General features: G+C 41.0%; 1 long non-coding RNA gene across 1 annotated transcript; it reads right to left on the bottom strand.

Annotated features, from left to right (window-relative positions):
• Positions 1-5,749: 5,749 nt before the first annotated feature.
• Positions 5,750-6,372, bottom strand: LOC133538335 (uncharacterized). Its single transcript, XR_009802971.1, has 2 exons — positions 6,129-6,372; positions 5,750-5,886 (listed from the first exon to the last, which is right to left on the bottom strand). It is a non-coding gene; the product is annotated as an uncharacterized LOC133538335 (long non-coding RNA).
• Positions 6,373-26,819: the final 20,447 nt, after the last annotated feature.

Below are 26,819 nucleotides of genomic sequence, written 5' to 3'. Positions count from 1 at the left end.
TATATATATATATATACAGTATGTATATATATATATATATATATATTTATATTTATATAGATATACATATATATCTATATCTATACATACTACACACACATCGTGATATATATATATGTATACATATATATATATATACATATTTATATGTATATATACAACAATGTGTGTGTGTGTGTGTGTGTAATATATACATATATATATAGGTGCGGCATGGCGTAGTGGGTAGAGCGGCCGGCCAGAAACCTGAGAGTTTCAGGTTCGCTTCCCACCTATTGACATCCAAAAAAAATCACTGCCTTGGGCAGGACACTTCCCCCTTGCCCCCGGTGCCGCTCACACTGGTGAATGAATGATGAATGTATGATTGGTGGTGGTCGGAGGGGGCGTAGGCACAAACTGGCAGCCACGCTTCCGTCAGTCTACCCCAGGGCAGCTGTGGCTACATATGTAGCTTACCACCACCAGGTGTGAATGAATGTTGGGTCCCACTTCTCTGTGAGCGCTATATATTATAAACATAATAAATACATCGGTATTACTTTAATATAATCTGAAACCAGTCTTGTAATTAAATATTTTTTTGTCAGATCAGAGGAGAAGAAATATAATTTCTTATCAAACAAGATATAATGCAATTTTTTTTTGATACAAACACATAACAATTTCCCTTGTGGATCATTAAAGTTTGTCTAAGTTTAAGTCTAACAAAATCCACACATAGTTAAATAATTTATATATAAAATATTCAAAGTCAAACGTCAAATGAAGTGAACACAAAGTCACACAAATGAAGTGAACACAAAGTCAAACGTCAAATGAAGTGAACACAAAGGCAATCATCATACACATGCAGGGCACAGGTAATCCCCATCAAGATCTGGCCTCAGGACACACTCGTGGTGAAACCACCTGTCACAGATGTCACAGCGGATCTAAGGTGAGGAGGAGGACGGAGGAGAAGAGGCAGAAAAGTTGGGCCATTAAATTAAATGTATATAAATTCCGGATTTTAATAATTCATCATTATCACTGTTACTTTTTTAGTACAAAACTTATGTTATCTACGCCCTGCTATTTCACAGCCTGACTGTATTGCACAGTAAAAACGTACCCAATTAGGGTCATCGCTCTCCTCCATCCCACAGCTGTGACAGAACTTGCTGAGATCATCTGTTCCAAAAAAGAGTATGCATCAATATTCACTCTTGAATTTCTTCAAATATCTTGCTGATATTAAAATAAACTCCAGTAATATGTAATTGTATTACGCTGTCCTGATTATTTGATTTAATCTGTGCCATCAATGTTAGTGGCAAAACCTCATTTTAATGATTTACCGCCTTCCCTGTAATTTCAACTGAATTGCATAGGTTTAAAACAGCTCAAACATGAAGTAATTAATATTGATCTGTTAAAAATAAAATGCACCTGTTTCTCGGAGGAGGACAGTGGCAATATCAAGCCTCATCTTGTTCACGGCCGTAGGATTCATCTTGATGTTTATTTGCTGCCCTTTCAATATTTCCTCTGCAAACTAAAAACAACATAGGTTAGGGTATAAGCATCGCTTTGAACTGAACTTTCGCGGCTGTGTTGGATCCAGTATGGATTGAACTTTCACAGTATCATGTTAGACCTGCTCGACATCCATTGCTTTCGGTCCTCTATGTGGTCATCTCCAAGGTTCTCATAGTCATCATTGTCACCGACGTCCCACTGGGTGTGAGTTTTCCTTGCCCTTATGTGGGTTCTTCCGAGGATGTCGTAGTCGTAGTGGTTTGTACAGTCCTTTGAGACATTTGCACAAACCACTACGACATCCTCGGTAGGCCCACATAAGGGCAAGGAAAACTCACACCCAGTGGGACGTCGGTGACAATGATGACTATGAGAACCTTGGAGAGGAGGAAAGCAATGGATGTCGAGCGGGTCTAACATGATACTGTGAAAGTTCAATCCATAATGGATCCAACACAGTCGCGAGAGTCCAGTCCAAAGCGGATCCAACACAGCAGCGAGAGTCCCGTTCACAGCGGAGCCAGCAGGAAACCATCCCAAGCGGAGGCGGATCAGCAGCGCAGAGATGTCCCCAGCCGATACACAGGCAAGCAGTACATGGCCACCGGATCGGACCGGACCCCCTCCACAGTCGAGAGTGGGACATAGGAGAAAAAGAAAAGAAACGGCAGATCAACTGGTCTAAAAAGGGAGTCTATTTAAAGGCTAGAGTATACAAATGAGTTTTAAGGTGAGACTTAAATGCTTCTATAGAACCCAGTTGTAGCTGGGATGCATTGTCTTTAATCTCCTTTCTAATTACTTCAATTTTCTTATGAAATAATTGCATAAAGTCATCAGCTAGTCATCAGGGTGGAGCTACTGGAAGGAGTCCCTTGTTGGGTTAGCAATGCTACCGTACTAAACAAAAATTTAGGATCGTTTTTATTATGGTGGATGAGATTTGAGCAATATTCAGCTTTAGCTAAGTTAAGCATGCGTTTATAAGTTATTAAACCATCACTCCATTTTTGGTGGTGCACCTCAAGTTTATATATATAATTTTTGGGGTACTTAATGGTACATATCACAAACATGTAAGAAACCAAGTCATGGATTTCTCTTATGAAAAAAAGTAATGACATTGAGGTTGTCCACATTGTTTCAGTAGTGTACAGTACACTTACTTTTAAGGCCAGGACACCACATGATGTGCCATCTTGCTGGCGTGCATGGGCCAGGGTGCTGCATGCCCACCTTGTCACGTTGCAGCCTTTCTTTCGCATAAAGGCCCTTAGTGATAGAAATATTATTTGTAAACAACTATTGAACTATTGCACCATTGTCATGAATTGATTAACATTAAACAAGTTGAAAAACTTATTCGGGTGTTACCATTTAGTGGTCAATTGTACGAAATATGTTACATACCCCGTACAATTGACCAATAAGAGTATCAATCAATCATTTAGCAGCTCTTAGAGCTGCCTTTTGTCTGACGTTATAGTGCAAGTACTATGTATCAGACATCATCCTTTAATGGAAAAAAATACCTTGTTGACCCCAGGCATCTCTTGATGTTCCTTTGTGATTCCCCCAATGGATCCAAAAAAAGGCATCTCTTCTCGTGTGGGTAGATGACCTTTGTATTTTTAACATGGAAGCAAGATAAGTGAGGCACAAACCTACTATTGGACAGATTGATGTGTAAGATTGAAAGGGTACATGAAAAATTTTCAACTTCAGAATTGGCATTTGAAAGTGAGTTCAACCCTTGAAAGTATATAGGGCCTTCAAAACCACTAATAATGATCTTATAGAAGCAAGATTTGCTCAGTACTTCTCATCTCACCGTCAACATCCAGTGGTTTTGTTCATTAATTATTCCCAAAAGGATGGAGAATGCCATTGGATCGAGCTGTAAAGAAGAGGACCAAAAGAAAATGTATTGCATAATCAAAGAAACAAATTCCATGTGCATAACAGTCCCCTACATACATACTTTTCGGATTCTTTGTTGTTTCCCTTGCCAAATTGCCGTCATGCAAAAACTGTCGATGACACCAGCCTTTTCTGGACTTATTTTATTATATTTCCTCACAAGAAAGGTGAGGTAGGCATTGATTACCTATGAAAGATGAAAAAATAAATTCATTGTGCATGATACATGCAGTTCCATATGTTGACTGACTCTGTGTGTAAATGCTACATATATTCAGTATGGAAGATCAGTTATCAACTAATTTTGCCGGTCACCAAATTGCAATTTATGTATTATTAACTTTATTAATAGATAAAAATCTTAATTAGAATGTGTATAGTCCAGAAATGCGCATACTGTATGTGAAGTGATGTAAAGGCATCAGACATTAAAGGCTCACAATTTTTAAACATTCACAAGTAAGGAAAACTTGGATTATTCCAACTTTTTATGTACTTTTTTATGCTGAAAGAGGCGAATTCCGAGCTGAGTTTGGACACTTTTCGAGACGAGTGATGCAAGCGAGTGACGGATTTTGGACGCCGGCGGGCCGCTTTCGGCCCGCATGCCTTATTTGGAGACCGATTTCAAAAATTGTCCCCAGCCGGGTATTGTTTTCCTTGGAGTTTATAGAGACTAAATCCAGCAAAAAATTGGCATTATAAACAAAGGGAGAGAGTTTAGAGGGGAAAAACATGCATTTTCCAGCAGGTGGGCTGTTGGTGCTGCCTGAAAATGCACCCCCCCCTAACTCCGCCTGTGGGGGTCCAATCATCACATGGTTTTCACAGTATACAGATGGGGTAAGGATGAGTCACCAGGGTGAGTTTCATGTCTCTACGACCATCCTAGCCAGAGATAGATAGGGGGTGCATTTTCCGGCAGGTGGGCTGTTGGTGCTGCCTGAAAATGCACCCCCCCCTAACTCCGCCTGTGGAGGTCCAATCATCACATGGTTTTCACAGTATACAGATGGGGTAAGGATGAGTCACAAGGGTGAGTTTCATGTCTCTACGACCATCCTAGCCAGAGATAGATAGGGGGTGCATTTTCCGGCAGGTGGGCTGTTGGTGCTGCCGGAAAATGCACCCCCCCCTAACTCCGCCTGTGGAGGTCCAATCATCACATGGTTTTCACAGTATACAGATGGGGTAAGGATGAGTTACTAGGGTGAGTTTCATGTCTCTACGACCATCCTAGCCAGAGATATTGGTGCTGCCTGAAAATGCACCCCCCCTAACTCCGCCTGTGGGGGTCCAATCATCACATGGTTTTCACAGTATACAGATGGGGTAAGGATGAGTCACCAGGGTGAGTTTCATGTCTCTACGACCATCCTAGCCAGAGATAGATAGGGGGTGCATTTTCCGGCAGGTGGGCTGTTGGTGCTGCCGGAAAATGCACCCCCCCCTAACTCCGCCTGTGGAGGTCCAATCATCACATGGTTTTCACAGTATACAGATGGGGTAAGGATGAGTTACTAGGGTGAGTTTCATGTCTCTACGACCATCCTAGCCAGAGATATTGGTGCTGCCTGAAAATGCACCCCCCCGTAACTCCGCCTGTGGGGGTCCAATCATCACATGGTTTTCACAGTATACAGATGGGGTAAGGATGAGTTACTAGGGTGAGTTTCATGTCTCTACGACCATCCTAGCCAGAGATATTGGTGCTGCCTGAAAATGCACCCCCCCTAACTCCGCCTGTGGGGGTCCAATCATCACATGGTTTTCACAGTATACAGATGGGGTAAGGATGAGTCACCAGGGTGAGTTTCATGTCTCTACGACCATCCTAGCCAGAGATAGATAGGGGGTGCATTTTCCGGCAGGTGGGCTGTTGGTGCTGCCGGAAAATGCACCCCCCCCTAACTCCGCCTGTGGAGGTCCAATCATCACATGGTTTTCACAGTATACAGATGGGGTAAGGATGAGTTACTAGGGTGAGTTTCATGTCTCTACGACCATCCTAGCCAGAGATATTGGTGCTGCCTGAAAATGCACCCCCCCCTAACTCCGCCTGTGGGGGTCCAATCATCACATGGTTTTCACAGTATACAGATGGGGTAAGGATGAGTTACTAGGGTGAGTTTCATGTCTCTACGACCATCCTAGCCAGAGATAGATAGATGTTCAGGCAGCTGGAATCAACTCTTCACTGAAAATGCACCCCCACCATAACTCCATCTCTGGTATTTCGGGTACTTTTGGTAAAGTTATTTGTGAATGTTCAGTTTGAAAATTCTTAAAATCAAAACAACGATAGGTATCAGATGCATTCATTTATTAATGTATTCATCCATCCACCCATGAGCTTCTTACAGTTAAAGAAAATGTCATATTTTTAAAATACATGTATTGGATCCCGTCGAGTGAAGCAGCAAACATTCGTTCTCCTTGATGTCTCTAAAAAAGTACATATAGAGGCTTACTTTGGTGTATATATTCTTTAATACAATACTTCAATACATTTTCGGGACAGCAAATATTCCTATATTAAATGGTTATTGTTTCGCCTTATCTGAATGGTGGCGAAATCATTAAAGGCTCACAATTAATCCATCCATTAATAAATCCAAAGTAAACACAACTTGGATTATTTCACCTTGTTATGTACTTTTTTATGCCGAAAGAGGCGATGTACCCACCTGAATGACGACGAAATCATTAAAGGCAATGACGGCGAAATCATTGAAGAATCACAATTAATCCATCCATTAATATATCCAAAGTAAAGACAACTTGGATTATTCACCTTGTTATGTACATTTTTATGCCGAAAGAGGCGATTTTAGCCGAGTTTAGCTACTTTTCGAGACGGGTGATGCAACCGAGTGACGTAAGCGCGCTCCCGACAGGGGGTGCATTTTACGGCGGGGGTGCAGAATTCGGCACAACACGTGTTTGCAGAATTCGGCACAACAACGGCGCAGACTGGCGGGAACGGCAGCTACGCAACGTCATATCCTCAAACTTTCAAAATAAAAGCTCAGATTTGTAAAAATAAAGGAAATACAAAAATAAATCCACAAAAACTTGGATTATATTACTGATAATCCATATCCAAAGTAAAAAGAAACTAAAACACATCATGTGATGGATTTTGGTGAAACTAATAACAACAATATGAAATAAATAAAAAATACCAAAATATGCTGTTTCCTTTTTCTATCGGTTACACTGAGATGAAGAATATCTTATTTTCAATAGGGTTGAAAGTGTTTCTAATAATGTTTCTTCTTTGTACTTTGGAAGCACTTTTAATTTGAACGGCCTCCAAAGGTGGATCATATCAGTACAATGTTTAACTTATTTACTTAATCCATTCCATCATTTAATTCCACACACTGATATGCTAAAGGTTTTAAGTGTTGTACGTGCATACAAATGTTTTAAACTAGATTTTCCTCTAAGGTTATGTTTCTCCTCTTTAGTTGAGAAGAATTGTTGTACGTTCTTTGGTAGCAGGTTATAATTTGCTTTGTACATAATTTTAGCTGTTTGCAATTTTACCAAATCAGCTAACTTTAATATTTTTGACTCAATAAATAAAGGGTTTGTATTCTCTCTATACCAAACATTATGTATTATTCTAATTTATCTTTTATGTGACACAGTCAACAAATGTGGCGCACATTGTAGTTGTTTCCATATTTCTGCACAATAACTCAGATATGTAACACTAGCGAGCAGTAGAGAATATAAATTGACTTTTGGCCCAGGACATTTTCTGCTTCATTCATTATTGAAATGTTTTTTTGTGCACCTTGTGTTGATGTTTTGAATATGGGTTGGTTTCTTTTGCCCTTTCGGTATCTACTCTGTCTATTTGTGTTCGTGTCTGATTCTCTTTTCTACTGTTACCAAATAGCGTTGTTTTAGTTTTGCTGAGATTCAACGATAGTCTGTTTTGTCAAACCATTTTTGGTTTGTTCATTTCTTCCGTTACTGTTTGTATTACCTTCTGTGTTCTCTCCACGAGCGTCCCACTTTTGTTGATAAAATTGTCTAATCGGTTATTGAATAGTTTTCCATGATTTTGGAGAATTGTGGAAGCTGAAATACATTTGTATTTTATAGTTGTTCTTACTGTGACCTCGCACTACGTTAAGGTAACGTGTGGAGTTCCCCAGGGTTCGGTCCTTGGCCCTGCACTCTTCAGCATCTACATGCTGCCGCTAGGTGACATCATACGCAAATACGGTGTTAGCTTTCACTGTTATGCTGATGACACCCAACTCTACATGCCCCTAAAGCTGACCAACACGCCGGGTTGTAGTCAGCTGGAGGCGTGTCTTAATGAAATTAAACAATGGATGTCCGCTAACTTTTTGCAACTCAACGCCAAAAAAACGGAAATGCTGATTATCGGTCCTGCTAGACACCGAACTCTATTTAATAATACAACTCTAACATTTGACAACCAAACAATTAAACAAGGCGACACTGTAAAGAATCTGGGCATTATCTTCGACCCAACTCTCTCCTTTGAGTCACACATTAAAAGCGTTACTAAAACGGCCTTCTTTCATCTCCGTAATATCGCTAAAATTCACTCCATTCTGTCCACTAAAGACGCTGAGATCATTATCCATGCGTTTGTTACGTCTCGCCTCGACTACTGTAACGTATTATTTTCGGGTCTCCCCATGTCTAGTATTAAAAGATTACAGTTGGTACAAAATGCGGCTGCTAGACTTTTGACAAGAACAAGAAAGTTTGATCACATTACGCCTGTACTGGCTCACCTGCACTGGCTTCCTGTGCACTTAAGATGTGACTTTAAGGTTTTACTACTTACGTATAAAATACTACACGGTCTAGCTCCATCCTATCTCGCCGATTGTATTGTACCATATGTCCCGGCAAGAAATCTGCGTTCAAAGGACTCCGGCTTGTTAGTGATTCCCAAAGCCCAAAAAAAGTCTGCGGGCTATAGAGCGTTTTCCGTTCGGGCTCCAGTACTCTGGAATGCCCTCCCGGTAACAGTTCGAGATGCCACCTCAGTAGAAGCATTTAAGTCTCACCTTAAAACTCATTTGTATACTCTAGCCTTTAAATAGACTCCCTTTTTAGACCAGTTGATCTGCTGTTTCTTTTCTTTTTCTTCTATGTCCCACTCTCCCTTGTGGAGGGGGTCCGGTCCGATCCGGTGGCCATGTACTGCTCGCCTGTGTATCGGCTGGGGACATCTCTGCGCTGCTGATCCGCCTCCGCTTGGGATGGTTTCCTGCTGGCTCCGCTGTGAACGGGACTCTCGCTGCTGTGTTGGATCCATCATGGATTGAACTTTCACAGTATCATGTTAGACCCGCTCGACATCCATTGCTTTCCTCCTCTCCAAGGTTCTCATAGTCATCATTGTCACCGACATCCCACTGGGTGTGAGATTTCCTTGCCCTTATGTGGGCCTACCGAGGATGTCGTAGTGGTTTGTGCAGCCCTTTGAGACACTAGTGATTTAGGGGTATATAAGTAAACATTGATTGATTGATTGATTGATTATTTTACCTATTTCAGAAATCAATATCTCCTCTTGATGTAAATAAGCTAAGAATACAAGCTGGAAGGGTTGTTGTTCTTTACTCGAAACATTGTTTAAAACAAATAAAATAATAAAATAAAATCTGACCATTTTAGCATATTACAACTAATAAATAATGGATTGGTATGTTCATAGTAGCACGCTTTGTGAATTATTCTAATTATTGTTTTTTTAAGTTTAAGTATTGGGTCTATATTTGTTCCATAAACATTTCCCCAAAAACAATATGTTAAATATGGAAAAATAAAAGAATAATATAACATGTGCAGACATTTCTTATTCAGCATGTGTCTCACTTTAGACAAAAAATAGCAAACGGATTTGGATATTTTTCCCTTTATATATTCAATATGCGGTTTCAAGTCCTCTCCGGAACAATATACATTTGTATCTTCTGCAAACGTGATACATTTTAATTTATTGGATACTGAACAAATATCATTTAAATTAAGTATAAATAATAATCGGACTGTCTTATTGTGGCGGTCCGTTCCCTGTACGATCAGTGCCAGAGCTTGGTCCGCATTGTCGGCAGTAAGTCGAACACATTTCCAGTGAGGGTTGGACTCCGCCAAGGCTGTCCTTTGTCACCGATTCTGTTCATAACTTTTATGGACAGAATTTCTAGGCGCAGTCAAGGCGTTGAGGGGTTCCGGTTTGGTAACCGCAGGATTAGGTCTCTGCTTTTTGCAGATGATGTGGTCCTGATGGCTTCATCTGACCGGGTTCTTCAGCTCTCGCTGGATCGGTTTGCAGCCGAGTGTGAAGCGACCGGAATGAGAATCAGCACCTCCAAGTCCGAGTCCATGGTTCTCGCCCGGAAAAGGGTGGAATGCCATCTCCGGGTTGGGGAGGAGACCCTGCCCCAAGTGGAGGAGTTCAAATACCTAGCAGTCTTGTTCACGAGTGAGGGAAGAGTGGATCGTGAGATCCACAGGCGGATCGGTGCGGCGTCTTCAGTAATGCGGACGTTGTACCGATCTGTTGTGGTGAAGAAGGAGCTGAGCCGGAAGGCAAAGCTCTCAATTTACCGGTCGATCTTCGTTCCCATCCTCACCTATGGTCATGAGCTTTGGGTCATGACCGAAAGGATAAGATCACGGGTACAAGCGGCCGAAATGAGTTTCCTCCGCCGTGTGGCGGGGCTCTCCCTTAGAGATAGGGTGAGAAGCTCTGCCATCCGGGAGGAACTCAAAGTAAAGCCGCTGCTCCTTCACATCGAGAGGAGCCAGATGAGGTGGTTCGGGCATCAGGTCAGGATGCCACCCGAACGCCTCCCTAGGGAGGTGTTTAGGGCACGTCCAACCGGTAGGAGGCCACGGGTAAGACCCAGGACACGTTGGGAAGACTATGTCTCCCGGCTGGCCTGGGAACGCCTCGGGATCCCCCGGGAAGAGCTAGACGAAGTGGCTGGGGAGAGGGAAGTCTGGGTTTCCCTGTTTAGGCTGTTGCCCCCACGACCCGACCTCGGATAAGCGGAAGATGATGGATGGATGGATAAATAATAATGATGGGATCGGCAGTTCTTTTGACTGTACTGAATCACTAGAATCAGTTCCTTAAATTGATTCGTTCAAAAGATTCGTTCACCGAATCACTTCTGCAGCAGCAGTTCTGTGTGCAGGTCGGCGACTCACAATTCTGCAGTCAGTAACAGCTTCCACAGCGGCAGATCTCGGTTGTTGTCAGTTGGCGAACGACACAAGCCCTCAGCACCCAATGAACGACGCGCACAGTGACTGAACGAGATCCTCAATGTGACGTCATTCTCCGCGACACAGTCACTTCTCTGTTTCAGTAGGTTCGCGAATCGCGAATCGCGAATCCTGATTCTGAATGAGTGAGTGAGTGCAGCGCAAACGTGATTCACGTCCTCAGCGACAGTCAGTCAGTTCTTGTAGGTCCGTGAATCACTCAGCTACAGTTCTGTGGGCCAGAGGGCGACAGACGTGAATCGCTCTCTGCAAAAACAAATATTAAATTAAGAAACCCTTAACAAATGTCAACGTAAAAACTAAATCTTCTGTAGCAAAGAAAATGTAAACAAAAAGAAAATACATACCTTCAAAATAAAACAAATAAATTAAGAGCCAGAAATGCCAACATAAAAACTAAATGTTCTGTAGCCTACGTTTAAAAAGATAAGAAAGAAAATATCAACCTGAATGTGCAAACAAAAAGAAGATAAATAGGCTACCTTAAATAAAACTAAACAAATATTAAACCAAGTGCCAGAAATGCCAACATAAAAACTAAAATTTCTGTAGCTTACATTTAAAATGATGATGGTGAGCGTATAGCACGCTAAATGGCTGACTGGAAATATCAACTTAAAGATGCAATAGAAATGTTATGTGTTGAGATAAGTGTGTGTGTGTTTGTTTTCATGTGGCTTGAGTCAACATTAGCCGTTAGCTTGGAGAATGAATGGAGAACGGATGCCAATGGCATGAAACATATATGTATATCCCCGCGACAGGATAAATAAAAGTGGGAAATAAAACAAATAGTAATAGCCCACTAAAATGCTTGCAAGCAACAGTTAAATAAATAGGCCTCGTTTGTTTTTAGTGGAAAAACAAATATTAAATTAAGAAACCCATAACAAATGCCAACATAAAAACTAAAAGTTTTGTAGCAAAGAAAATGTAAACTTAAATATGCAAACAAAAAGAAAACAAATACCTTCAAAATAAAACAAATAAGTTAAGAGCCAGAAATGCCAACATAAAAAGTAAATGTTCTGTAGCCTACGTTTAAAAAGATAACAAAGAAAATATCAACTTAAATGTGCAAACAAAAAGAAAATAAATAGGCTACCTTAAATAAAACAAAAGAAATATTAAACCAAGTGCCAGAAATGCCAACATAAAAACAAAAATTTCTGTAGCTTACATTTAAAATGATGATGGTGAGCGTATAGCAGGCTAAATGGCTGACTGGAAATATCAACTTATATACGCAATAGAAATGTTATGTGTTGAGATAAGTGTGTGTGTGTTTGTTTTCATGTAGCTTGAGTCAACATTAGCCGTTAGCTTGGAGAATGAATGGAGAACGGATGCCAATGGCATGAAACATATATGTATATCCCCGCGACGGGATAAATAAAATTGGGAAAAAAAACAAATAGTAATAGCCCACTAAAATGCTTGCAATCAACGGTTAAATAAATAGGCCTCGTTTGTTTTTAGTGCAAAAACAAATATTAAATTAAGAAACCCTTAACAAATGCCAACATAAAAACTAAATGTTTTGTAGCAAAGAAAATGTAAACTTAAATATGCAAACAAAAAGAAAACAAATACCTTCAAAATAAAACAAATAAGTTAAGAGCCAGAAATGCCAACATAAAAAGTAAATGTTCTGTAGCCTACGTTTAAAAAGATAACAAAGAAAATATCAACTTAAATGTGCAAACAAAAATAAAATAAATAGGCTACCTTAAATAAAACAAAATAAATATTAAACCAAGTGCCAGAAATGCCAACATAAAAACAAAAATTTCTGTAGCTTACATTTAAAATGATGATGGTGAGCGTATAGCACGCTAAATGGCTGACTGGAAATATCAACTTAAATATGCAATAAAAAATGTTATGTGTTGAGATAACTGTGTGTGTGTTTGTTTTCATGTGGCTTGAGTCAACATTAGCCGTTAGCTTAGAGAATGAATGGAGAACGGATGCCAATGGCATGAAACATATATGTATATCCCCGCGACGGGATAAATAAAATTGGGAAAAAAAACAAATAGTAATAGCCCACTAAAATGCTTGCAATCAACGGTTAAATAAATAGGCCTCGTTTGTTTTTAGTGCAAAAACAAATATTAAATTAAGAAACCCTTAACAAATGCCAACATAAAACTAAATGTTTTGTAGCAAAGAAAATGTAAACTTAAATATGCAAACAAAAAGAAAACAAATACTTTCAAAATAAAACAAATAAATTAAGGGCCAGAAATGCCAACATAAAAACTAAATGTTCTGTAGCCTGCGTTTAAAAAGATAACAAAGAAAATATTAACTTAAATGTGCAAACAAAAAGAAAATAAATAGGCCTCGTTTGTTTTTAGTGCAAAAACAAATATTAAATTAAGAAACCCTTAACAAATGCCAACGTAAAAACTAAATGTTTTGTAGCAAAGAAAATGTAAACTTAAAATAAATACCTTCAAAATAAAACAAATAAATTAAGAGCCAGAAATGCCAACATAAAAGCTAAATGTTCTGTTGCCTACGTTTAGAAATATAACAAAGAAAATATCAAAATATCACTAGAGCGTTGTCGTTCACTGAGTGATTCATGTCGTTAATCCGCGGTGAACGAATCGTTCGCTCGGTCCCTCCCTCCGCCCCCATGATGACACCGACGTCGATTGATTGATTGATTGCTACTTTTATTAGTAGATTGCACAGTACAGTACATATTCCGTACAATTGACCACTAAATGGTAACACCCCAATAAGTTTTTCAACTTGTTTAAGTCGGGGTCCACGTTAATCAATTCATGGTACAAATATATACTATCAACATAATACAGTCATCACACAAGTTAATCATCATAGTATGTACATTGAATTATTTACATTATTTACAATCCGGGGGGTGGGATGAGGAGCTTTGGTTGATATCAGAACTTCAGTCATCAACAATTGCATCAACAGAGAAATGTGGACATTGAAACGGTGTAGGTCTTATTTAGTAGGATATGTACAGCCAGCAGAGAACATAGTGAGTTCACATAGCATAAGAACAAGTATATACATTAGAAGTACATTTGAGTTGTTTATAATCCGGGGAGATGGGATGTGAATGGAGGAGGGTATTAGTAAAGTGTTGAAGTTGCCTGGAGGTGTTGTTTTAGAGCGGTTTTGAAGCAATATAGAGATGCACTTACTTTTATACCTGTTGGGAGTGCATTCCACATTGATGTGGCATAGAAAGAGAATGAGTTAAGACCTTTGTTAGATCGAAATCTGGGTTTAACGTGGTTTGTGGAGCTCCCCCTGGTGTTGTGGTTATGGCGGTCATTTACGTTAAGGAAGTAATTTGACATGTACTTCGGTATCAAGGAGGGGTAGCGGATTTTATAGACCAGGCTCAGTGCAAGTTGTTTTACTCTGTCCTCCACCCTGAGCCAGCCCACTTTGGAGAAGTGGGTTGGATTGAGGTGTGATCTGGGGTGGAGGTCTAAAAGTAACCGGATTAGCTTATTCTGGGATGTTTGGAGTCTAGATTTGAGGGTTTTGGAGGTGCTGGGGTACCAGGAGGTGCAAAAGGGGCAGTGAGTCACAGAATGCGCCAGTTCCACTCATACCGGCGTGGTCGCGGCGGGGCTCAACTGAACTGAGAAAGGAACGGATCAGTTCATGAAGTGATTCGGTTCAGTACGTTCACTCAAAAAATGTGTTCGTTCGAATGAATGGTTCACGAACGACACAACACTAATAAGTTACTCTTTTTGGCTGTGATCTAGTCTTATTAATTTCCACATATTGAGAACTAAATTAAATAACTATTTAACCACTGTTGTGAAACACCTCTTATGCCATATTTTTGCAATTTTTGGGGTATTGGGATAGGATTGTGAGGAAAATGTCTGCTGGGGTGGAGGTGAGTTTGAAAATGAATATAATAAAAGTATGTTTTAAGTCGTTTAACTTTAAAGTGTGGACTAACATTTTTAGGTTGGAGTATTTTATTTTTATGTAGACATTGCATTACACCATACACCTGGGTGGAGAGCTAAGATAGGATAAATAAGGTGGCACACTAAAATCTCAACAGCTTTCAGTTAGCTATAGACTTTTGATAGTATAATGTGAATAACTATAACCAGGGACGTGCACATGATTAAAGAGGGGCAGGGGCTCAAAGTCAGAAAAGGGCAGGAATTCTTTTGGGGGGGTCTTTTACACAATATGGAAATTAAGGTAAAATTAAATTTGCTACGCCGGATAGTCGAACCTCGGATTCAGGAGGAACAGTGTGGTTTTCGTCCTGGTCGTGGAACTGTGGACCAGCTCTATACTCTCCGCAGGGTTCTTGAGGGTGCATGGACTTCTCCAAGTCCATGTGCTTCGTGGACTTGGAGAAGGCATTCGACCGTGTCCCTCGGGAAGTCCTGTGGGGAGTGCTCAGAGAGTATGGGGTATCGGACTGTCTTATTGTGGCGGTCCGCTCCCTGTACGATCAGTGCCAGAGTTTGGTCCGCATCGCCGGCAGTAAGTCGAACACGTTTCCAGTGAGGGTTGGACTCCGCCAAGGCTGTCCTTTGTCACCGATTCTGTTCATAACTTTTATGGACAGAATTTCTAGGCGCAGTCAAGGCGTTGAGGGGTTCCGGTTTGGTGACCGCAGGATTAGGTCTCTGCTTTTTGCAGATGATGTGGTCCTGATGGCTTCATCTGACCGGGATCTTCAGCTCTCGCTGGAGCGGTTTGCAGCCGAGTGTGAAGCGACCGGAATGAGAATCAGCACCTCCAAGTCTGAGTCCATGGTTCTCGCCCGGAAAAGGGTGGAATGCCATCTCCGGGTTGGGGAGGAGACCCTGCCCCAAGTGGAGGACTTCAAGTACCTAGGAGTCTTGTTCACGAGTGGGGGAAGAGTGGATCGTGAGATGACAGGCGGATCGGTGCGGCGTCTTCAGTAATGCGGACGTTGTACCGATCCGTTGTGGTGAAGAAGGAGCTGAGCCGGAAGGCAAAGCTCTCAATTTACCGGTCGATCTACGTTCCCATCCTCACCCATGGTCATGAGCTTTGGGTCATGACCAAAAGGATAAGATCACGGGTACAAGCGGCTGAAATGAGTTTCCTCCGCCGTGTGGCGGGGCTCTCCCTTAGAGATAGGGTGAGAAGCTCTGCCATCCGGGAGGAACTCAAAGTAAAGCCGCTGCTCCTTCACATCGAGAGGAGCCAGATGAGGTGGTTCGGGCATCTGGTCAGGATGCCACCCGAACGCCTCCCTAAGGAGGTGTTTAGGGCACGTCCAACCGGTAGGAGGCCACGGGGAAGACCCAGGACACGTTGGGAAGACTATGTCTCCCGGCTGGCCTGGGAACGCCTCGGGATCCCCCGGGAAGAGCTGGACGAAGTGGCTGGGGAGAGGGAAGTCTGGGTTTCCCTGCTTAGGCTGTTGCCCCCGCGACCCGACCTCGGATAAGCGGAAGAAGATGGATGGATGGATGGATTAAATTTGCTAATAGGAAGCTAACTACTTAGCTGTGTGTCCTTTGTAGGTAAAAGTGATTGCCATTTCTTTTGTGTCAACAAATTATTGTCATGATTAGTTAATTCACATTATCATAGGCTTGGAAGACATGAAAAGCAACAAAAAACTGGTTTATTATTAGGCTATTTATGGTTAAAGATAAGCACTTTAATATTGAACATTGAACAGTGCAACATGAACTTCGAAAAAAAAATACAAAAATAAATACCCAAATGGAAATAACTTCAATGTAAAAATCTGTCCTTCTTCCCTTTACTTGATGAAAACACTATCAAGTTGTAACTTCTGGTGTTTCTCACTTAATGCTCAGACTAAACAACTGAAACGCAATACAACTTTATATCTAAACCTATACTGTGAGAGAAATGTCATCCGCCGTAAACACAGTGCATTTTATTTTGAAAATTAACCCGGTGTTTTATTTTGTATTTTGTACACTACTTCCTGTCCCGCACGATCCGCTCTGCTCTGTGCTCAATTGATGCGCTGTGCTCCGACGTCCGGCAAAAACAGAAGCGGACACATTGAATAATGGAATAATCAGGGGCGCCACTAGGGATTTTGGGCCCCATGAAAAGAATCTTTACAGGGCTCCCAACACAGCGGCCACATTTTTTGATGCTATTTTACATACTAAAGGGTTTATGCTTAATAAACCATTAAAATTGTTCAAAATTACTTTTATTTAATTAATTTAAATTAATTAATTACCTTCATCTTTGTATTGTTTTGAGACTGTAGTAAAATGTATTATATTTTGTATTATATTATTATTATTATTATTTCAACACACAGGTGCTCACCTCCTTCCTCATGTGGGGGCACTGGGGCTGATTCAGGGGCAGTTGATTCTGTTCAGAATGAGGCATCATTTTGACAGAGGGGAGATCAACTATTATTGAATAAGAACAGCTTGATAAATGTTTGTCTGGATTGATTATTTAACTAATATAGCAGTAAAATGTAAAAATCCAGAGTTTTCTTGAGCTAACATGGTGAGAAAAGTGAGCTAGCTTATCATTTCCATATTGTGTAAAGGACCCAAAAAAAAATTCCTGCCCTTTCCTGATTTTGAGCCCCTGCCCCTCTATAATCATGTGTGCACGTGCCTGACTCTAACCTTTACAACCGTTTGCTTTGAATAGTGTTGAATGATAATTACAAATAAAAGCCTAGATTAATAACTATAATAAGAGTCGATATGTAAAGTGTCACAAAGGACAGAAGTGTTGGTCATCTTATCACTTAGCACACGACCTTGGGTGTGTGTGTGGACCGCGCTATCAAAATAATGGTGGAATGGAATCTGGAGGGACGAGAATAAATGCATGCTTTTGTTTTGTAGAATATCACGCACGTCAGGAAGTCAGAGTGCACAACTAACCAACTGATAGACACAAATGACAGTCTCATTAATTTATAGATCATCTTCCATCCATCCATCCATTTTCTACCGCTTATTCCCTTTCGGGGTCGCGGGGGGCGCTGGCGCCTATCTCATCTTTAGTTGATTTAACATTTCTTTAACATAGAATGGGACAATTAATGCTCTGATTTTAAACGTGATAAGCAGAATTGGACTAAGCAAGTAAGACAAGGACAAAGGCTGGGATAGAGTAACAAGGAAGCAACTCCTTCATTTACAAATTCTGAAGCCAAAATGTGAAAAGAACCAAAAGGTCAAAAATCGACTAAAGTATATTCAGCAGTGGGTGACCTTCCTTTTGAGCTCCAGCAGGTGGAGAAGAGAATCCGCAACAGATGAGAGACCAGACGGATGGACTCGGGTGGTGGACAGCGCGGTGCCTCAAGGTCAGCTGAAACTGTTTCGCCTGTGAACAACTTGGTCGCTGGGTTCAGGACTATCTCAACATTTCCGAACTGGAAAGGTCCCGTCATGCTGCCGGACAAACACTAAGGCATGGCAAAGGACGCCCACAGCTGGACGCCCAGAAGGGGATACAAACAGACCCATGCTGGACATAAGTGTCAACAGACAATGTTATCAGTTCGTGATTGACACTGGTGCCACCCACTCATCTATATATATATATATATATGTATATATATACATATATATATATATATATATATATATATATATATATATATATATATATATATATATATATATATATATATATATATATATACATATATATATATATATATATATATACGTATATATGTATATATATATATATATATATATATATATATATACATTATATATATATATATATATATATATATATATATATATATATATATATATATATATATATATATATATATATATATATATATATATATATATATATATATATATATGTTGCAACCTCGCTGGACCCGAGTTCATCCAAGATGGACTGATGCAAAGTGGAAAAGTGTTCTGTGGTCTGACGAGTCCGAAATTCAAATTATATTTGGAAACAGACGACGTGGTGTCCTCCGGAACAAAGAGGAAAATAACCGAACGGATTGTTATAGGCGCAAAGTTCAAAAGCCAGCATCTGTGATGGTATGGGGGTGTATTAGTGCCCAAGGCATGGGTAACTTACACATCTGTGAAGGCACCATTAATGCTGAAAGGTCCATACAGGTTTTGGAGCAACATATGTTGTCATCCAAGCAACGTTATCATGGACGCCCCTGCTTATTTCAGCAAGACAATGCCAAGCCACGTGTTAGAACAGCGTGGTTTTGTAGTAAAAGAGTGCGGGTACTTTCCTGGCCCACCTGCAGACCTCTCTCCCATCGAAAATGTGTGGTGCATTATGAAGCGTAAACTAGGACAGCGGAGACCCCGGACTGTTGAACGACTGAAGCCCGACATAAAACAAGAATGGGAAAGAATTCCACTTTCAAAGCTTCAACAATTAGTTTCCTCAGTTCCCAAATGTTTATTGAGTGTTGTTAAAAGAAAAGGTGATGTAACACAGTGGTGAACATGCCCTTTCCCAACTACTTTGGTACGTGTTGCAGCCATGAAATTCTAAGTTAATTATTATTTGCAAAAAAAAATAATGTGTGAATGTAAGTGTGAATGTTGTCGGTCTATCTGTGTTGGCCCTGCGATGAGGTGGCGACTTGTCCAGGGTGTACCCTGCCTTCCGCCCGATTGTAGCTGGGATAGGCGCCAGCGCCCCCCGTGACCCCGAAAGGGAATAAGCGGTAGAAAATGGATGGATGGATGGAAAAAAGTTTATGAGTTTGAACATCAAATATGTTGTCTTTGTAGTGCATTCAACTGAATATGGGTTGAAAATGATTTGCAAATCATTGTATTCCGTTTATATTGAAATCTAACACAATTTCCCAACTCATATGGAATGTAGTGACATTCATAATAACATGTAATATTTACATATTTTGATATTCTATCTGTACACGCTTTAAGTATATATGTTATGTAGTGACATTCATAATAAAATGTAATATTTATATATTTTGATATTTTAACTGTACGTGTTGTGAGTATACATGTAATGTGGTGACATTCATAATAACATGTAATATTTACATATTTTCATTATGCTGTATGTATATATGTAGTATCTATTAACATTCATAACATGTAATATTTACATATTTTCATTATGCTGTGCATATATATGTAGTATCTATTAACATTCATAATTACATGTAATATTTACATATTTTCATTATGCTTGAAGTATATATGTAGTATCTATTAACATTCATAATAACATGTGATATTTACATATTTTCATTATGCTTGAAGTATATATGTAGTATCTATTAACATTCATAATAACATGTAATATTTACATATTTTCATTATGCTTGAAGTATCCATTAACATTCATAATAACATGTAATATTTACATATTTTCATTATGCTTGAAGTATATATGTAGTATCTATTAACATTCATAATAAATAAATAAATAAATGGGTTGTGCTTGTATAGCGCTTTTCTACCTTCAAGGTACTCAAAGCGCTTTGACACTACTTCCACATTTACCCATTCACACACACATTCACACACTGATGGAGGGAGCTGCCATGCAAGGCGCCAACCAGCAACCATCAGGAGCAAGGGTGAAGTGTCTTGCTCAGGACACAACGGACGTGACGAGGTTGGTACTAGGTGGGATTTGAACCAGGGCCCCTCGGGTTGCGCACGGCCACTCTCCCACTGCGCCACGCCGTCCCATAACATGTAATATTTACATATTTTCATTATGCTTGAAGTATATATGTAGTATCTATCAACATTCATAATAACATGTAATATTTACATTTTTCATTATGCTTGAAGTGTATATGTAGTATCCATTAACATTCATAATAACATGTAATATTTACATATTTTGGAGCCTATCTGGCGCCTATTTCAGCTGCATTCGGGCGGAAGGCGGTGTACACCCTGAACAAGTCTCCACCCGCATAAATGTATAGTTCCATGTAATATGTTACTACATGTAATAATACTGGATACATGTAATAATGCATGTATACATGGATAATTACATGTATACATGTCTTATTGCATTTAATACTAGATGTAATAATACATGTAAACATTATATTTATTGAGAGTTTAGTTAAAAAAATATTCATTATTAATCTTATTAATTGATGTATTTCAATATTCTATTTTATTTCTATACAAATCTACAATTTGTCAGTTATTTATAAGTCCTATCTGATTAGTACGTATTTTTCTGACCTCAGACAAAGGTTTATGTGTTCCAAAAAATATTAATATTTGTGGTCACACATGCTTTCATGTCACGTGACAAGGGTAGAAACTGTAAGTAGGTTGGATATTCTTACTAGGATTCAAATCAAGGGTAAGAAGACTAATTCAGAGTTGGGATTGGAGGTCAATAAGGTTCAGCCCTGCTTGACGACAACATGGAGATCTGGTTCCCTCTAGTGGCCAAATACCGACATTACAACTCCCCGCTGTGCCTGAGCGTGGACGCATGTGTTAATTATTTGATGTCTATTTATCTCCATTGTATATTTATATCATTTAAAACTGTTTGTTTTTGTGATTCTAAATCAGGGATGTTATACTAGATTGTTTTGGGTGCCGCACTTCCGGTGGGAGTCCAACCAAGGCTGCTCTTTGTCACCGATTCTGTTCATAACTTTTATGGACAGACTTTCAAGGCGCAGTCAGGGCGTTGAGGGGATCCGGTTTGGTGGCCGCAGGATTAGGTCTCTGGTTTTTTCAGATGATGTGGTCCTGATGGCTTCATCTGGCCAGGATCTTCAGCTCTTACTGGATCGGTTCGCAGCCGAGTGTGAAGCGACTGGGATGAGAATCAGCACCTCCAAGTCCGAGGCCGTGGTTCTCGCCCGGAAAAGGGTGGAGTGCCATCTCCGGGTCTGGAAGGTGACCCTGCCCCAAGTGGAGGAGTTCAAGTACCTCGGAGTCTTGTTCACAATGCGGTGTGGTTTCACGCTAGTTGAATGTTGTGTCGGTTGAATAAATGTCATCATCGTTCACGACTGTTAGAAAATTGTTTCGATTATACGAACCCTGTTTAATATGAGTAGAGAAATTGTGTTAGATGTAAATATAAACAGAATACAATGATTTGCAAATCATTTTCAACCCATATTCAGTTGAATATGCTACAAAGACAACATATTTGATGTACAAACATGAGCATTTTTTTTGTTTTGTTGCAAAAAATCATTAGCTTTAGAATTTCATGCTAGCAACACGGGACAAAGAAGTTGGAAAAGGTGGTAATAAATACTGATAAAGTTGAGGAATGCTCATCAAACACTTATGTGGAACATCCCACAGGTGTGCAGGCTAATTGGGAACAGGTGGGTGCCATGATTGGGTATAAAAACATCTTCCCAAAAAATACTCAGTTTTTCACAAGAAAGGATGGGGCGAGGTACACCCCTTTGTCCACAACTGCGTGAGCAAATAGTCAAACAGTTTAAGAACAACGTTTCTCAAAGTGCAATTGCAAGACATTTAGGGATTTCAACATCTACGTTCCATAATATCATCAAAAGGTTCAGAGAATCTGGAGAAATCACTCCACGTATGCGGCATGGCCGGAAACCAACATTGAATGGCCGTGACCTTCGATCCTTCAGACGGCACTGTATCAAAAACCGACATCAATCTCTAAAGGATATCACCACATGGGCTCAGGAACACTTCAGAAAACCACTGTCACTAAATACAGTTCGTCGTTACATCTGTAAGTGCAAGTTAAAGCTCTACTATGCAAAGCGAACGCCATTTATCAACAACATCCAGAAACGCCGTCGGCTTTCCTGGGCCCGAGATCATCTAAGATGGACTGATGCAAAGTGGAAAAGTGTTCTGTGGTCTGACGAGTCCACATTTCAAATTGTTTTTGGAAATATTCGACATCGTGTCATCCGGACCAAAGGGGGAGCAAACCATCCAGAATGTTATCGACGCAAAGTTCAAAAGCCAGCATCTGTGATGGTATGGGGGTGCAATAGTGCCCAAGGCATGGGTAACTTACACATCTGTGAAGGCACCATTAATGCTGAAAGGCACTAACAGGTTTTGGAACAACATATGCTGCCATCTAAGCACCGTCTTTTTCATGGACGCCCCGTGGTTTCGTAAAAAAAGAGTACGGGTACCTTCCTGGGCCACCTGCAGTCCAGACCTGTCTCCCATCAAAAAATGTGTGGCGCATTATGAAGCGTAAAATACCACGAACTGTTGAACAACTGAAGCTCTACATAAAACCAGAATGGGAAAGAATTCCATTTTCAAAGCTTCAACAATTAGTTTTATCAGTTCCCAAACGTTTATTGAGTGTTGTTAAAGGAAAAGGTGATGTAACACAGTGGTGAACATGCCCTTTCCCAACTACTTTGGCACGTGTTGCAGCCATGAAATTCTAAGTTAATTATTATTTGCAAAGAAAAAAATTAGGTTCATGAGTTTAAACATCAAATATCTTGTCTTTGTAGTGCATTCAACTGAATATGAGTTGAAAAGGATTTGCAAATCATTGTATTCTGTTTATATTTACATCTAACACAATTTCCCAACTCATATGGAAACGGGGTTTGTACTTTTAGATCCTCTGGATCCTGCGATGAGGTGGAGACTTGTCCAGGGTGTACACCGCCTTCCACAAGAATGCAGCTGAGATAGGCTCCAGCACCCCCCGTCTCCCCTGAAAGGGACAAGCTGTCAAAAATGGATGGATTCACATCCTCTGCACAGTTCTAAACTGTATGAAGCTGGCAACGGACCAGTTAAGCAGAACCCAAGCCAGGATTCTTCAACTTGTGAAAAGATCATGAAACTGTAGGGGTGTAACGGTACACAAAAATTTCTGTTCGGTGCGTACCTCGGTTTAGAGGCCACGGTTCGGTTCATGTTCTGTACAATAAGAAAAGTACAAAATATAGATTGTAGCTGAGATAGGCGCCAGCGCCCCCTGCGACCCCAAAAGGGAATAAGCGGTAGAAGATGGATGGATGGATGGATACATTTTTGGGTTATTTATTTACCAAATTTCTAAACAATGGCATAACACAGGGTCCATTGCCAGGGTTAATGTGGTCAACATATATAAGATAAAAACTAAATAAGATAAGGCTCAGAATTGGTTTCTTAACAAAGCCTTTCTACGTCTAAAGTGTTTTTTTTTATTGATTGATTGAGACTTTTATTAGTAGATTGCACAGTACAGTACATATTCCGTACAATTGACCACTAAATGGTAACACCCCAATAAGTCTTTCAACTTGTTTAAGTCGGGGTCCACGTCAATCAACATTAAACTGCCTTAAGTTGTTGCTGAGATTACATAAAATGACAAAACTTTTATTCTACATATAGAAAGTGCAACATTAAACAGTTTCAAGTCAACTCAGCCTCAGATGAACTTTTCATCTGAGGCTGAGTTAGCCTTACTGCCAAGTTAGCCGGGCTAACTTGGCAGTAAGAGGATATGTGGGCTCATTGTTCTTCCACCATAGAAGTGGGTCAAAATCTAGTTTTTAATGCAATTTGGACTTAATTCTGCTGCTATAAAAACATTTGTAAATTGCTTTAGCCCTGCCTGACACGCCGAGGAGAGGCTGCTTGAATGTGGTGGTGATGCCTCAAATGGGTTATCATGTGTTATGAGAATAGCGTATTTGTGTGTGTGGCCCTTTAATATGTGACAGCATTGAGGTGAGTGTGTGAGGAAGGGAGTTGTGGGAGCGGTAGGTGAGTGTGGGAGTGGCTTGTGTTTTGTTGGATTGGCTGTGTGCAAGACCTCAATAAAGCCATGTTTTGCAACTAATCGCCGGACTCTTCATTTACCCTGGAGTCCGGAGCTGTGGAGACTCACTGCCAGGTAGAGTGAAGGGTCTTGCCTCCGAGAATACATCAGCCCTGGAGGAGTGTCTCTGGGAGCCGGAAGCAGGAAAGGTGCAACACATGTTTGACGTGTTGTCAGAAGCAGCTGCTGAACAATCTCGGCAAACCTCCGTCCTCCGTTGTTGTATCGCGCAGCCAAAGTGTTCCCAAACGGGAGATCTTAAAGAGACAGGAGGGTCTTCCAGCTGTGGCTTTTACATGTTGTCCTAGCCCGGTCGCTACTAGCAAGTGTACTTGTTTGGTCACCTCCGAACCAAACCGAAACCCCCATACCGAAACGGTTCCAAACAAATACACGTACCGTTACACCCCTATGAAACTGTTTTGAAGATTCATGATCACTGCAGGGGACTTTAAGGTTGTTGACTCTCAGACTGTTGGCCCAAATCAGATTTTTTTTTAAATCAGATTTTCCAGCTGACTCCGCCAGGGCTGCAATTTGTCACCGGTTCTGTTTACAACTTTTATGGACAGAATTTTTAGGCGCAGTCAGGGCGTTGAGGGAATCCGGCTGTAGGACTCGGTCTCTGCTCTCTGCAGATGATGTGGTCCTGATTGTCATGATTTGTTGGTGGTGAACCCCAAGATGCAGAGATGGCTGGCGTGTTGCAGGAAAACGTGACTATAATAGAATACCTGCAGACAGGATAACAGGAAACAGGAGATAGGATACCAGGATAACCGGGGACAGCAAACAATCCTCGAGCCAAATAGGAACCCCGCAGAGATTTGGTAAACAAAACAAAACATGATCTGGGCAACGGATCATCACACTAATGGCTTCATCTGGCCTGGATCGGTTCTCAGCCGAGTGTGAAGCAACTGGGACGAGAATCAGCACCTCTAAGTCTGAGTCTGTGGTTCTCGCCTGGAAAAGGGTGGTGCGATTTTGTATTTCTCATAGCCAGACCTGTGTTTATTTTCCTAACTGACAGTTGCCTTCCTCCGAAGTTGTGACGTATCTGGTCGGCTGATTTATACAGTTTTTGGCGCTGTCTTCTTGCTCGTAGCAACAAGCTGACGGTGCCATAAATCACACGTTGGAGAAAGTGGCAGAGCCTCTAACATCAGGAAGAAAGAGCATAGAAAAGAATGTGAAAAGGAAACATGAGAACCAAGCACACGAGCCACCAGAACTGAAGTCTGCCATATCAGACCACTGCAAGAGGGAGAACCAGCTCATGGATTGGGACTTAGAGCAACAAAGACCATCGTTGGATCAGAGAAGCCATCTAGATCCGGAAGCGTGCCGCCCAGACTGTGAACCGGGATGAGGGGGCGCACCAACTTCCCCGCGCCTGGAACACAGTCCTGAAGCGGTCGGACTCTGCAGGTGGCGCTGTCAGCAGGCTACTACAAGCAAGAAGACAGCGCCAAAAACTGTTTATATCAGCTGACCAAACAACCTCTGAGGAAGGCAACAGTTGTGTCTGAAACAGTCGGGTACGGAAATAAACACAGGTCTGGCAATAAGAATAACAATCGCATAATTTTTGAAAGACCAAATGAACCCATTTGGCTTACTGGAAAAGATTGGTGTGCCGACTCTGGGATGGAGAGGAGATCTTGCCCCAAGTGGAGGAGTTCAAGTACTTCAGAGTCTTCTTCTCGACTGAGGAAAGAGTGGATTGTGAGATCGACAGGTGCGGCGTCTTCAGTGATGCCGACCCTGTATCGGTCCGCCGTGGTGATAGAGGAGCTGAACCGAAAGACAAAGCTCTCAATCTACCGATCAATCCACGTTCCTATCCTCCCCTCTTGGGTTATGACTGAAAGGACAAGATCACGGGTTCAAGGGGCTGAATTGAGTTTCCTCCGTCGGGGGTGGGGCTCTCCCTTAGAGTTAGGGTGAGAAGTTGGGAGGAGCTCAGAGTAAAGAGAGGAGCTACATGAGGTGGTTTGGTCATCTGGTCAGGATGTCCTCCAAACGCCTCTCTGGAGAGGTGTTCAGGGCATGTCCGACCAGTCGACCTAGGACAAGTTGGAAAGTCTGTTTCGCCTCAAAATCCCCGGGAGGAGCTAGACTAAGTAGCTGGGGAGAGGGAAGTCCAGGCTTCTCTGCTTAGGCTGCTGCCCCTGCAACCTAACTTTGGATCAGTGGAAGAATATGGATGGATGGACCACTAAGTACTTAGTGACCTACGCTAAACTTGAGGTGCACCATCAAGCATGGAGTGATGGTTTAATAAC

This window comes from Nerophis ophidion, linkage group LG19 (assembly GCF_033978795.1).
Source record: "Nerophis ophidion isolate RoL-2023_Sa linkage group LG19, RoL_Noph_v1.0, whole genome shotgun sequence".
Classification (NCBI taxonomy): domain Eukaryota; kingdom Metazoa; phylum Chordata; class Actinopteri; order Syngnathiformes; family Syngnathidae; genus Nerophis; species Nerophis ophidion.
This window is presented reverse-complemented; position numbering and strand designations above follow the sequence as displayed.